The sequence below is a fragment of the Myotis daubentonii genome, chromosome 1, assembly GCF_963259705.1.
Source record: "Myotis daubentonii chromosome 1, mMyoDau2.1, whole genome shotgun sequence".
NCBI classification, from domain to species: domain Eukaryota; kingdom Metazoa; phylum Chordata; class Mammalia; order Chiroptera; family Vespertilionidae; genus Myotis; species Myotis daubentonii.
The window spans coordinates 22858329-22873441 of record NC_081840.1 but is presented as its reverse complement, the minus strand read 5'-3'; the positions used below and the strand labels follow the sequence as shown (position 1 = coordinate 22873441).

General features: G+C 52.2%; 1 protein-coding gene and 1 pseudogene across 9 annotated transcripts in view; one reads left to right on the top strand and one right to left on the bottom strand.

Moving 5' to 3' along the window:
* MIDEAS (mitotic deacetylase associated SANT domain protein) overlaps positions 1-15113 on the bottom strand; it is a 66564-nt gene that overhangs the window by 25738 nt on the left and 25713 nt on the right. The window lies entirely within an intron of this gene.
* Positions 5298-5410, top strand: LOC132225118 (small nucleolar RNA SNORA40; annotated as a pseudogene).

Here is a 15113-nt window from a genome sequence, read left to right as displayed (position 1 = left end):
GACTGAGCCACTTCCTCCCATTTCTTCTGCCTAGCCCCACTCCTCCTCTCCCCAGGGGAAGTCAGCCTGGCCTTCCTCACAGTGAGGAAAAGGAAGGAAGGCATCTCTTCTGCAGGTTGCTGACCTGTGGGCCAACTCCCCAGAGCTGCAGGAAAGAGGGTGTAATGAGGAACTCCTGCAGGCAGCTCACCCCCAGGACCAGCTGCAGGGCCTCTGACATCAGAGGCAGGAACACAGCAAAAGGAAACCCAGTCACCATGGGGCCCCAGGCACGGCAACCCACTCTCTCAATCTGACTGTCTGTCATGGCTCCATTCACTCTTCCCTTCCTGCAGGCGCCTCACTACTGCAACCAGTCAGTCCCTGGTCAGACCCACAGGTTCCCTGGGCAGAAGACGAGGTAAGAGTCTGGTAATCAGAGGCTGGGGACCTGAGAGGCTTTGAGGAGGATCAATGGTGAGAAGGAGTTTCTCTCTGCAGAAGAAAGTACTGTGCGCCAAGAAAAGAAAACAACGCTGAACCTCCATATGTGTTTTGCAGACACATGAGGGAAGGTGCTGGAAAGGCCTTGGGCATCCTGTGCTGATGGTGCCACCAGGCCCGCCCAGGATGGCAACATGAACACATACCGTTCCCCATGTGCCATCAGCAACCCTGCCACATGCCCAGCAGTAGCTGGGAGAGTCCAGTGAGCCCTCTCCACAGGGTGATGGGACCAAGCCATGACCAATCAGGGGACCAAGGACACTTACATGCTTGGGGCATTCAGTGTGTCCATCTGAGAGAAAAGACTGTTGTGGGTCAAGGTCACACAGGCCAGGAAAGAGGTGCCCAGCTTGGTGCCAGCAGCCAATGGCTCAGCTCTGATGTGAGGATGAGAGTTGACTGGAGGACCCCCGACCCTTGGAGCTAATGTTCCAAGCTCCTGCTCTTACAACCAGGGCCACCCCTACCCCACAACATACACTAGGAAGAGGGAGAGTCAGAGCTCATGCATCTCTAACCCAAGTAGGGCATCCAGCAAGGCCCAAAACCTCTAAGCAGCCAGTTCCCTAAGCACCAAAGAGGCCATCATAGGACAAAGCCCAAACTTCCTGTCCTGCCCATAAGTCCCTGCAGACGGGCTCCTGCCACCTCTCTCACCCACCACGTCTGAGCCACCATTCAGTGCTGCTCCCGTCTCAATGTGCTGTTCCTGCTTTGTCTCCAGGTCTTTGACCAGGCAGTGCCTCTGCCTACGACACCTTCCACCTTTGTCATCTGGCCAAGTCCTCCTCCTTCAGGCCTTAGACTGCTTCCCATGGAAAATCTCCCCTCACCCCAAGGGTAAGCCAGGAATTGCACCATGAGCCCCGAACGCCTCCTCAGTGCCTACCTCAACACTCAGCACAGTACATTCCAGGTAGGTATTTCCTTGTCCCCAGTAACTTGCCAGCTGCCGAACACTGTTCTTGGCACTTGGCTTGTATCTGCCTCTTGGGATGCTCATTCAAGACTGCACCCAAGGTGAGTCAGAGCCATGCCTGGGCAGAGGTACTGCTCACAGCCAGCGTGTCCACCCTGATTTCTAGTCTCCCCGATCAGAGTTCCCGTGATGCTGAGATAAAGTAGAAAGGCCCCACCTCCTAACCACCACCCCTTCCCATCCCACCCCATCAAAGGCCCCAGGCCCTCATCAACTAAGCCAGTGGTCGGCAAACTGCGGCTCGCGGGCCACATGCGGCTCTTTGGCCCCTTGAGTGTGGCTCTTCCACAAAATACCGACTTCTGCGCATGGGCCACGAAGTTTCCATCGCACTGTACGTGCGCACCCGCACGTGGTATTTTGTGGAAGAGCCGCACTCAAGGGGCCACAGAGCCGCATGTGGCTCGCCAGCTGCAGTTTGCCGACCACTGAAACTAAACTAAACACAAATCCTTCTCCAATTGCTGGTCCACAAGCTACCTGCCCCTTGACTGTCACTTGCTGGCCCACATCACAGGCAGGCCAACTGGAAAAGCGCCAGCCCTGTCACTGCCCCTGCCTCCTTTTTTCTTCCCCCAAGGCTTCCTCCTCTGCTGAGACCACAGCCAGGGACATGAGCCTGCGGGTCTGTCTCCTTGTGCGTCCTGATAGGGCTGGGCTGGGCCTCAGGACACCAAGGTGTCTGGCTAGGAAGCCAGGGGGGCAGTGATGAGGAGCCCTTCCTAGGGGAGCCCAGCACGGCCCAGCTGGCCCTGCAGCCCGGGCTCACATCTTGAAAAGCTCTCTCAGATACTCTGAGGCCTTTGGCTACAGCCAAACTGGGCATGTGGCCGGGAACTGCCATCTTGGTTGCTGCCCAGGCCCTAGATTAGGGGTGGAGAACCTTTTTTTCTGCCAAAAGCCTTTTGGATATTTATAACATCATTCGAGGGCCATACACAATTATCAACTTAAAAATTAGCCTGCTATATTTGGCCAAACATTTAATTAACGCACCCTAATGCCTTGGCAGGGCCTGACCAAATGATTTCGCAGGCCGAGCGTTCCCCACCCCTGTCCTAGATAGACCTTCCTCTGGACACAGTGCCCTCATTTGCAGTGCTGTATGTCCCCCTGTAACTGGAGTTCACAGCTAGGCTGAAGGGCCCCATTTCTCCCAGCCACTGGACACACAAATCCTGTTCTCACGGGGTTTGCAAACCAATAAGGAAGGAGACACCAGCTACAAAGAGGCGGACCTGCCTCCTAGAAGTGTCACTTCCCCTGGGGGCATGAAAGAGCAGGCCTTACAAGCTGCCCACTTCTGGTTTAGAGAGAGTCTTAGGTTATCATCATTCTCCAGACTGAACTTCAGCTCTGAAAGGCAGAGGCCAGGTAGATGGGCCAGGGAGCCACAGGTCCCAGGGGTCTCAGGGTCAAGCTGATCAGGCTCAAAAGGCTCAGCCAGGGTTCGAGCCGGCTGCTGTTTGAGCTTTGATTATAAAAATGCCACACTAGCCTGGCTGGCGTGGCTCAGTGGTTGAGCATCAACCTATGAATCAGGAGGTCACAGTTCGATTCCGGTCAGGGCATATTCCTGTGTTGCAGGCTTGATCCCCGGTGTGGGGCCTGCAGGAGGCAGCCAATCAATGATTCTCTCTCATTATTGATGTTTTTTTCTCCCTCTCTCCCACCTCTCTGAAATCAACAGAATATATATATATATATATATATATATATATATATATATGATTTTTTTTTTAAATGCCAGCACTGAGGTGCTTTTAAAGGGATCCTGTGAGAGGGGAACCTTTGCCTGATGAGGCATTCTCAGGGTGGCTACCTCTTTTATCCCCCTCCCCCAATGCCCGCAAACATCCCCAGGATGCTCATGAAAAGCCAAGATAACCAGGCCCGTTTCTTCGAGGGGAAGCGGAGGCAGAGAAAACACATAGTCCCAGGCAGAGCCAGGGAAGGACGGAGCCTCGAGGCTCACAGGCAGCCCAGGAAAACCCCTCCCGACAGAGCTCTGGAACCCAGGGGAGGTGGGGTGGAAGCTGGTGGGGTCAGGCTCTCTCCAGAAGACATGCAGCAACTGTCCCTACCGCCAGGACCTCAGTGACTGAACCTTTAGAGGGGGCTCACGGGGCCGGGTGGAGCCCTTGGTCTCTCACAACCCTCTCTGTGCTCTACAGGGCTCACCCCCCCGGAGGCTGCTCCAGTTCTTCCCTCCCTTTTCGGAAAGGCCTGGCTCCCCAGCAGGTCCCTGCCCTGGGCCAAGACACAGAGGGGACCACCACAGGGGCCTCGCCCTGCCTACGGTCCCCCACACCCAACACACAGACAGCCTCTGCAGCACCAGAGGTTTGCTCACGGCCCCTTCATCCACTCCACAAGCATTTGTTGTGCACTAGGCTCTGGGGAGACACGGGAGACAAGGCACAGTCCCTACCTGCACAGAGGAGTGGAGGAGAGACACAGAGCACAGATTATAATGCAAGGTGTCCCGTGCAGGGGATAGAGATACATAGATGACAGATCATCCCAACGAGAGTTTCCTGATTTGGGGCCTTTTCTGGAGCTGTTTCCTCTGCCTGGAACCTCTACCTCCACTCTGACAATCTGCCTTCCTTCAAGGCCTACCTCCTCCAGGCAGTCCTCCAGCACATGCTTTCCTTAGTCTTTTTGGATGGTCATGCCCTTGCCCAGTGTTAACCACTATCTCATAATGCTTCTTCAATTCCCTTCTGTTTATTTTTTAAAGATATGTTTTAAAATTGATTTCAGAGAGAGGAAGAGAGAGGGAGAGATAGAAACCTCAATGATGAGAGAGAATCATTGAGTGGCTGCCTTGTGCACGCCCACACCGGGGATGGAGCCCGTAACCTGGTCATGTGCCCTGACTGGGAATCCAACGGTGATTTCCTGGTTCATAGGTCCACACTCAACCACTGAGCCACGCCAGCCAGGCAATTCCCTTCTGTTTCTGCACCAAGGCTGGGAGAAGCAGGGCCCGGAGGCAGTATGGCTCAATGGGGAGGGCAGCGGACTGTTTGTCAGGTAACCAGGTGTCTTGTCCAGGAGCCACTATTCATTGGTTCTTGCCTGTGAGGAACTTAGGAGCCCAGGGAAGTGGGGACAAGGCCTGTGTCCAGGAATCAAAGAAACCCCGTTGTTATGAGCCACTGCCATATGAAATAGCCACCTGCACTGCCCGCATGTTCAATGCTTACTGTGCAACCATTTATTCCCATCTGAGAAATGAGGAAAGGTTGGCTCTGGAAACTAACTTATTCCAGGTCACATTCTGAGCTCAGGAGTGAGAAGCCAGGATTTGAATCCAAGCCTGCTGACTCCAAACCAGGTCTCTATCACACCCTGCTGCCCGTCTGTGTTGAGCAGTGGTTCCCAAACCTGAGAGATGGGTTCATGGGTCTGCTGAGGGGGGGAGGGTGGCTCAGGTGGGAAATCTGCAAGGCTTCCTAAGCAGCCCAGGGGGTGCCCAAGTGTTGGAGCAGGGGAGAGGCCAGAGGACCAGCAGCTGGCATTAAGCAGTTTCCAAGGACCCACTGCTCCTCACTCCCCAGAGGAGCCGCCTGCCAGAGCGCTGTGCCCGCCCAGGAAACATGATGGGTCCCACGGAGCCGTGGGTGTACTTTGCTCTCGGCGAGCCCTAGGGCGGACCGTGGCTCTTTCAGTGCCTGAGGCACAACCAAGTGCCCATGTCCACGGAGCACTTACTGTGTGCCAGGCACTGTGCTAAGCGCATCTCATTGAACCCCCACTCTTCTCTATCTCATTTTACAGGGCAGGAATGGTACACTCAAAAATATCTATTTAACACAAAGAAGCCAGCAACAGGAAAACAAAAAGACACAGACAATACAGGTGCTAAAAATAAAGCCTCTTTTGCAACCCAGAACTCATTGCTCAGTATGAGTTTTGATACATATAAGAAGGAATATGATAAAAAAAAAAAAAAGACATAGACAGAGAGAAATCAAATAGCAGAATGGCAGACAAAAATCCTACCTTGTCAATAATTACTTTAAATGTAAATATATTAAACATTCCAATTAAAAGGCAGAAGTTGAGATGATGGGTTAAAAAAAAACCACGATCCAACTATATGCTGTTTATAAATATAAAAGACACACACTTCCCCTGGCCGGTGTGGTTCAGTAGTTGAGCTTTGACCGATGAACCAGGAAGTCGTGGTTCGATTCCCCATCAGGGAACATGCCCCGGTTGCGAGCTCAATCCCTAGGAAAGGGTGTGCAGGAGGTGGCCGTTCAAATATTCTCTCATCGTTGATGTTCCTTCTATCTCCCTCTCCCTCTCCCTTCCTCTCTGTAACCAATAAAAATCTATTTTTTAAAAAGAGAGAGACATACACTTTAAATTTAAAGACACACATAGGTTGAAAGTAAAAGGATAGAAAAATATACACCATGCCAACAGCAATTAAAAGAGCTGAAATGACTGTGAACATGAGACAAATTAGACTTTAAGACAAGAATTCTTAGTAGAGGCAAAGAAGGAAATTTCATAATGATAAAAGTGTCTATCCATCAAGAGGATATTACAATGATAAAGGTATACGCACCCAACAGCAGAATCCCCAAAATACACAAAGTAAAAAAAACTGTCAGAATTAAAAGGAAAAATCGACCATTCAACAATAATTAGTGGGAGACGCCAATATTATACTTTCAATAATGGGCAGAACAACTAAACAGAGATTGACAAGGAAATAGAAGACTCGAACACTGTAAAGCACTAGCCCTGAGAGATAGCTATAGAACATTCTGCCCAACAACAGCAGAATACTAATTCTTCTCAAGCGCACATGGAATGTTCTCTAGGATATAACCTAAGTTATGCCACAGAACAAATCTCAATAAATTTAAAAGGGTGGAAATCATACTAAATATGTTCTCCAATCAAAATAAGGTAAAATTAGAAATCAACAGGAGGAAATTTGGGGAATTCGCAGGAAATGAAGGCTAAAAGGAACCTGTCAAGTTCTCACAGCTCAGAAAGGCCACTCCCTCCTTACTCAGACCATGGACTCCACACCGGCACAGCCCCAGGAGGCCTCAGATCTCCAGCTTCTGCAAACGCCTCTCCCATCCCCACACTGAGCACACACTGAGCCTGGCTCCAAGTTTGAGCCCAGAATTAAAACAGTTGGGGAGGCACAGGTCCTTGGGGCTGTAACAGCTTGCTAGGCAGCCCTGCTTCTCCTTGGGAAAACGGTCACATGCAAACATTTCACTCCCCCAACCAGTCTACAGAATATCCAAAAGGCAAATCCTTCCTAAAAGAAGGAAGCTAACACGTGTAGCGCACTTCCCCCGTGCCAGGCACACGACACACCCTAACCCACGCTTCCAAACTTCCCATCAAGGTGTCTTATTGTCTTCATGTTAGAGAGAGAAACGGAGACCCTGCTGTTAAAGTGGAAGAAGCAAGATCCAGAAAAATCCCTCCATGATCCTTCTAGAAAAATCCCGAATCTATACATGTGGGCCTCAAAAGGAACGCTACACGTGAGAACCCCACAGAAACCGGCTGTGGACGCTCCCCTTCCTCACGCTCCCTCCTGCTGCTGCTTTTCTCGGGGGCATTTCCAAGTAGAGCACAGTATACAACACTCCCTCACAAGACCCAGTCCCAGTCCCCCAGACACAGGTTCCCCTTAAGATCAGGGAAATCCATAAAAACCCCGGGGAACTGGGAGAGCCCACAGGGTGCTGAGGGGAGGGGACTGCAGAGGTGAGCGGGGAGCTGCCAGGTCAGGAGGATCTCAGCCTGCACACGGGGAAAGGTGGCCTGCATCCCTCTTCAGAGCCAACCGGCAAAGCAGGGCCCAACTGGGGAAGCTGAACAGATTCCAAATATTAAGGGATGTCAGTGTTCACTTAGTCCAATTCCTCCGTCCACAAAGCAGCCCAGAGAAGGAAACAAATTTGCCTGGAGATAGATACACAGCCAGGAGCAAGCAGGGCACAGAATCAAGGACTCCAATAACAATGCTTCATGTCTCCATTTAGGCAGACCCCACCTTTGGCAAGACACTGGGCAGGGCTTGAAGCCAAAATGAAATCCCAACACCACCAAAGGCAGGCTTTCTTCTTCACCACCGTCACCACCTCTAACACTTCTTGAGGGTGCTCCTATGTGCCAAGCACTCTACACACATGATCCTGTTTAATCCTCAGTGCAAGGTAGGTATTATTACTCTCCCCTTTCTCAGTGAGGAACCTGAATATCCAAGGGGTCAAATCAGTTGCTTGAAATCACAGGAATATAGAGGCAAGGCCAGCACTGGAACCTAGACTTCTATCTGCAAACTTCCTCCCCAGGGCTTCAGGCTCAGCCTCCTGCTTGAGGCGCCACACCACTGTCTGGGATGGATGCTGCTACATCTTCTCCCTGGAGAGCCTGAAAAACTCCATGATTTTCTGCAAGTGTGACTGGTCAGGTAAGGTGGGTAAGAGAGGCGGGAGGAAAGTGGCTTTGAAGATGAAGAGGCTACTGGTGATTACCACCACTGCGTCAACATGTGGGAGGCTCAACATCTGCTCAGGAGGAAGCCACACCCCTCCAACACTGCAGCCCCATCCCCATGGTTGGCTAGCAGCTTTAAAAAATAAAGCTGACTCTCTCTTGCCTGTCAGATGCTCCAGTTCCCATGGGGCCCAGACTCCTGTCCCCCTCCCCCAGCACGCTGAAGTCCGGAGCAAGTCGGCTCCAGGCTTGGGTTCCTACTAGTGCCAATGGTCCCACCACTGAATATCAGCCCCAGCCATAGCAACCTTCTTCTCTGCATAGGGTTTTCAGATGGGTATCTTCTCAAGAACTTACATTCCTAAATAAACGCCGATCATTTCACATCCTGAGTAAGGGAGACAGATACTAGCTGCCTACTCCCTAGATCACTGGTCCAGATTTCTATTTCATAACTGATGAAACTGAAGCCCTGAGAGGTAGCGACTTGTCCAAGGACACATGGCTGATGACTTGGAGAGCTGTGGTCAGGGCCTCCTGGGTGGATAGTCACGCTCAGCACTGCTTCAGACCTGGTCCTTCTCAGTAGGGAGGTGGGGGGGGGGGGTGTCCAGGTGTGGTGGTTTCATCAGCCCAGGCTCTCCTGCCTGGCCAGTTCCAGAGGGACCAAGACCTACCGGATAGCCGGGGGCTGGGGGAATCCTGCTGGTTTGGAGCAGAAAAGATGGGAACAATATGGCTTCCCTTTACCTGCTGGTGACCAAGAAGCACAAAAACGCCCAGTCGGCACGGCTCAGTGGTTGAGCATCAACCTGTGAACCAGGAGGTTGTGTTTTGATTCCCAGTGAGGGCACATGCCCAGGCTGCGGGCTCGATCCCCAGTGTGGGGCGTGCAGGAGGCAGTCGATCAATGATTCTCTCTCATCACTGATGTTTCTATCTCTCTCCCCCACTTTCCCTTCCTCTCTGAAATCAATAAAAATATATTAAAGAAAAAAAAGAAGCACAAAACCCAGCAAGGGTGGGGGTGGGTCCCTGCCTGGGGCCTCCTAGATGGGCTGCAGAGTAGGCACAGGGAGCCACCTGCCTCGCTTGCCCAGCCATCTAGTTAGTGTCAAGCCCTTTCTCAGGCCCTGGTCAAGATCCAGGACCTCTGCCAAATGCTCAAACATTCCTTTCGTTTTTTCAGTCTCTGAGCAGCTGCTGCAGGGCTTTTTCTCCCTGTTGATTTATTCTTTATTGTTCCTGAAATACACCCAGAGGCCTTTGGCACTGGGCACCAGCACAACATCCAGCCCAAGCCCCAAGTACACACTAACCAGGCTCCCTGGGACCTGGGCCAAGCCAGCTGGAATAATGGGCCCCGGGGTCAGACCCAGCAGCCACCAAGAAGACCCAAGAACCCACCTGCCCCCAGCCTATGGTCCCAGAGATAATCTCAGGGCGCCAGAGGCTGGGATGTTTGGGAGGAGGAGCCATTTGGAAGGTGTCCGGGAGGCCAAACTAAGCCTTTCCACTCCTCACATGCATGAGCAACTCCCCCCCCTCCCCCCACATAGCTGACCCCCACAGCCTGTTGCCCTCCACAGCAGGCCTCGTGGCTCAGCTGGGCTTCTGGCTGTGAAGTGTTTGCAGATAAAGGCTCCAGAGGGTCTTCCCACCCTTCCCAGCCAAATATCTCCACTATCAGCCAGTCTAATGGTACCTGAATTCCTACCATCAGCACTTCATTCCAAGGGTCAAAGCACTGTTCCCTGTGCACACGAAAATAGCCTGGAGAAGTATGAAGCATGGGAGCTGCGTTAGAAAGAGACAGGCTTCAGGGTCCAACAGACTACGCCCTGGCTTCTCTAATCATCAGCCTCTCTGTTAGTTTCCCTATTGGGAAACGGGCATAATAATGTTTTCATCTCACAGTTATTGTGGGATTAAATGAGGTTAATATATACACGAAGTACCTGGCACAGGTAAGGATCCAATAAATGTGATTTCCTCTCCCCCTTGCTGGGCAGGAGTGGCATCACTATCAGTCTTCCCCATGGGGGTGGGGAGGGGGGGGAGGCTAGATGGTCTGATTCTTCCAGTTCTACAGTTGGCTGAGAGCAGGACTGGCCAGGAGCAGGACAAGGAATCTAAGAGCCCAGGAGGGCACACCCGGCACACGCCTTCCCTGGACTCAGCTGTGCCAGCAGGGCCTGCAGGGACATGGTAGGACAAGAAGAGTCCCCTGATAATACCTGGCAGGGCTTCTAGGCCTGTAATGGGGTCCCCACCCTCCTGGGCTCACTCTAAAAGAACAATAAAAGGGAAAGTGCTAGCACCTGAGGGAGGCTGGGGAGGGGGTGGCCACAGGAAGTCTGAGCAGGGGCCAGAGGAACCCAGGCCTGCAGGGAGCAAGCAAGGCTGTCCTGAAGCCGCCACAGTGTATGTCCCACAAGTGGAAGTGCCCGCCTGGTTATTTTTGGCACCTCTTCTGCCCAAAGCCAGCAAAGAAAGGCAGCTGCTAGCAACATGGAGGGGCTGTTTACACTCAAGTGTGCAAGCGCCGCTGCAGGGACAAAAAAGAGCATCAGCAGCCACCGAGCAGAGGGGCCTCTGCCCCCTTTCTTCCTCGGCCGACTGTCCCTGTGAGTGCAATCTGTGCGCTGCATAGCTGACATAGCGTGGGTACTTCTGCTTTCACTCAGATCCAGTCTCCCAACCGCAGAACTCACTCACATACACACAAACAGACAAATAAATAACTATGGAGCCAGCTGAGGACTGAGCCACACCCAGGAGCCGAGACAGTATTCCTCTGGGCTCTTCCTGCACTGACAAGGCCCTCCCAACTTCCAAACTGGGAGGGGCAGGCACCAGGGACAGGCCACAGAACAGCTCCTCTTTCTGCACTCCTCAGGTGAAAGTGGAGGCAGTCTATGGGAACCTCGAGGAGCTCACTGCCTCCCAGCTTCCCCATTGGAAAATGAAGGAGCTGGACTAGATGTTCCACCACGTTTTCCAGCTCTGGGATGACTCCGGGGAGCTGGGGAGCCCAAGGCTATGACCAGGGCCAGCTGGGGGTTCCGACAGAGCAAGATCAGATGGGGAAGGGGATCTGAGCTGCAGCCAGGTACATGTTCCAAGAGGGAGGAGAGGAAGAGGAGAGGGAGGGGGAGGAGAAGGAAGAAGAGAAGGGAGGGGGAGAACGACCAACCTACAAGCATTCTCAGGGATGCCAGTTCTACCACTTAAGCATTACTGAGCTCCTTTCTGAGCTCTGGGGCCTGCCCCTCCAGGGAACTGGCAAATTCTGGCAACAGCAGTCTGGATTGGAGCTTCTGTCTACCCAACTGCTGGGAAAAGCTGGGAATCGAAATCCCTCATCATTTTCCTTCCTCTCTGGACCCCATTTCCCCAGAGAAGGTGGGTGGCCTCAGAGGGAACCCCCTTCCGGCTGCACGCCTGGTATACTTCTCTCTCTCTAAGCTCTGGAATGGACAGACTGTCCAGGCTGCTCCCCTCCCCCCTTCCCGTGGAGGAAGAAGCATTGCCTGGAAAAAATAACGCTCACACCAAGAGCTCCCTGCGGCTGGAGAGAAAGGCAGAGGGAACAGGGAGCACCTTCCCAGGCCACCGCAGTACCAGGCTATGTTCCAGACAGAGCCAGAGCAAAAAGCACTGCCAGGAAAGCCTCAGGCCCCTCGCTGCTCTTTTCCCCACCAGACCCTGCAAAACACAGCCAGCAACGCCCCCCCCCCCCCCCGGGAGACACCCCACCCCAGCAAAAACCCCAGCTCTTTTCTGACATGTGGCAACTTTCTTCTTATATAATATCTTGGTGGACAACCCTCTCTCCCCATTCAATTGGTGAAGGAGCCAAAGTGATCTTTGGAGGGACAATTCCCAGCCCAGGCTCCACCCAAAAACTCCATTGAGGTCACACCGAAAGGCTTCAGGTGAAGCAAAGGCAAGGGGACTTTTCCCTTGGCTGAGAGAGCAGCCCTCCTCCCACCCACGTGAGCAGCTCAGCCTGAGGCCTGGGCGGGTAGGGTCCCTCCCGATTGTACAATCTGATCTCTGGGAAGCTGAGCTGAGCAAGGACAGAATTGTTTGCAAAGGTGCACAGGCGCCAGGGTCGGGCCGATTTAGGCAGTTGGGGCCAGGGCCTGGGAAGTTAGAAAATAAGCTTCATCTGCCCTCCTGCCACAAGCAGGACATCCTGCATGTCCTTTTCCCTGGGAGGAGCCGAAGGCAGACAGCTGAACCTGCTGGGAGCCGGTGAAATGCTAGCCATTGCCTGTTGAGTGCCTACTATGGGCCACTGGCTTCGCATGCAGGATCTTTGTTAGCCTTCATAGCAACCCTGTGAAGTATTACTACCATCCTCATTTTATAGATGAAGAAACTGAAGTTCAGGAAGTTACGCAATGCCCAAAGCCATCCAGCAAGTAGAGAGGCTGGAGCATGAACCCAGGTCTACCCAGGCCTTGTTCTCATGCACCAGCCAGGTTTCCTTCGGTCACTGCCCAGGTCCTGTCCACATACCATCCAGGAACGGTGTTCTGAGTGTGGGGGTGGCAATGGGGGTGGACAAGTTCTGCTGTTATTGTTCCCAAGTATATGACTGTGAGAGCCCGTGTGTGTGTGTTTTGGGGGTGGAGGGAGGGCGATCTGGATTCCAAATAGCAGTTTCTAACACCTAAGTTATGCCGTAATGCTTCTGATTCATAAAATGAGCTCACAGTCTCAGGGTATCCTGGATGTTGCTTTGAATGCAAATGCAGATCCCTTAAGTAAGAACTGGGGATTTCAGCACATTCCACATAGCGCTAGCCCAGCACACACAGGTTTTTTTAGTTCACCCCCACAATCAGAGTCCTTTGGTGCTGAAACAACCCTTCCAACAGAATGAGCCCACTGGCTGCATTTCCTGCAACCTTTGGTGAGTCAGGGAAGAATGGAGTTTCCAGGCTGCTTCTAAACTGATGCATGCACATAATCCAGGACGGGTGCCAATGTGCCTGGCTAAAGGAAATGCCCAGGTTAGCAGATTCCCAGGCAGGAAGCTCTTCCCTGTGAGGAGCAAAAGGCAGACAGCTGAACTTGGTCCTACTGGGGTCAGAATGACTGGGACGCATTCTCTAGAAGGCCAGCCACAGGGCAGTGCCAGGAAACTGGGTTCACCAGCACTAGGATCACTGGTGCAGCATGAGTCCCAGCAGCAGGGTTCACTGAGCCCTCCACATGCCAAGCCCACAGTTTTTTGGAGGGAAATCTTTCATTTATTTGTTCACTAACACATACTGAACACCTACTAGAGGCAGGCATTGTGGGAACAATACAGCTCACACTAGAGCAGAGGCTACCATAAAGCTGAAATGTGCTTTCAGGACTTTCCATATACACTAATTCATAGAATCCTCGCTGCAACTCTAAGGAGGAGGTATAGAGACTCTAGCTCTGAGTTGGTGTTTTGTTTGTTTGTTTTCAGAGAGAGGAAGGGAGAGGGAGTGAGGAATAGAAACATCAATGGTGAGAGAGAATCATCAATCAGCTGCCTCCTGTACACCCCTCACTGGGGATCGAGCCCGCAAAATGGGCATGTGCCCTGATCAGGAATCGAACCGTGACCTCCTGGTTCATGGGTCAATGCTCAACCACTGAGCCACACCGGCTGGGCTCTGAGTTGATGTTTTTAACTACCACGCTACAGTATATACACAAATGACTACATAAAGTGGAAACAATTGTTGAGGAGAAGACTGAGGCTTCTCCAAAGAAGTGGCATTTGAAACAGGACTACGGAAGGAAAGGAAGAAACTCCCAGCTACTTGTGGCCATCCCTACTCCACCACCAGCAAGGTTTCCTTCTGAGAGACCCAACTACAGGAGAGGAGCTATCAAGGCCAAAGAGTCCTGGGCTGTGCCCATTCCCCTTCCAGGCCACTAAGCGCTGTGTGACCACCCGCACCACCCTTCTCTTACTCCTCCCCAACTCAGGGGCCCAGAGGCCTTCGCTCCACTGGGCAGAACTTACCTGGGTTCTGGAGCCACAGGAGGTCCTCAGCTAAGTCTGTAACTACATATTGTCTCTTCTCTCTCTCTCTCTCTCTCTCTCTCTCTCTCTCTCTCTCTCTCTCTCTCTCTCCACTTATTAAAAGCAGTAGCCCAGCCCTAGCCAGTTTGGCTCAGTGGATAGAGCGTTGGCCCTCGGACTGAAGGGTCCCAGGTTTGATTCCAGTCAAGGGCATGTACCTCGGTTGCAGGCTTGGACCCAAGCTCTGGTTGGGGCCCGTGCAGGAGGCAACCAATTGATGTGTTTTGCTCACACTGATGTTTCTCTGTGTCTCTCCCCCTCTCTCTAAAATCAATGGAAAAATATCCTCACCTGAGGATTAACCAAAAAAATAAAATAAAAATTACTGATTTTTAGAGAGAGACAGATGAAGGGAGAGAGAGAAATATCAATTTGTTGTTCCACATACTTATGCTTCATTGGTTGCTTCTTGTATGTTGACAGGGGATCAAACCCTCAACCTTGCCTATCAGGATGCTCTAACCCAGTGGTTCTCAACCTTTGGGTCGCGACCCCTTTGGTGGTCGAACCACAGGGGTCGCCTAAGACCATCCTGCATATCAGATATTTACATGACGATTCATAACAGTAGCAACATTACAGTTATGAAGAAGCAACGAAAATAATTTTATGGTTGGGTCACAACATGAGGAACTGTATTTAAAGGGCCAGCAGGTTGAGAACCACTGCGTAACCAACTGAGCTACCCAGCCAGGGCTCTGACTATTTTTAAATCCCATACTTAGAAGTTGAACTGTCATCCCCAGGGGCAGTCTTTCCTAGGGTGGGGTGAGGGGCTGATAGGGGAGGTAGGGGTTCACTGGAGAGGCCACACTGGAAGTGGGCAGGCAGTCCCAGAGCAAGCTTCGTGGGTGGGGGGCTGGGAGGGTGCCCTCCAGGTTCCTAACCACCTTGTCCCCTGGGAGCTACTCAGACTAATCAGCCAGAGACCAGTCCGATTAGAGTGGAGACTGGGCCAGGGCCATGCAGGAGGTGGTTTATCACAGTAATTGAATGTTTACACCCCTGTTAGTCAGTGTCCAGAGCAGAAAATAAAATGAAGGCCCTTGAATTCTCAACCTGGGGAGGTTTCTCCTT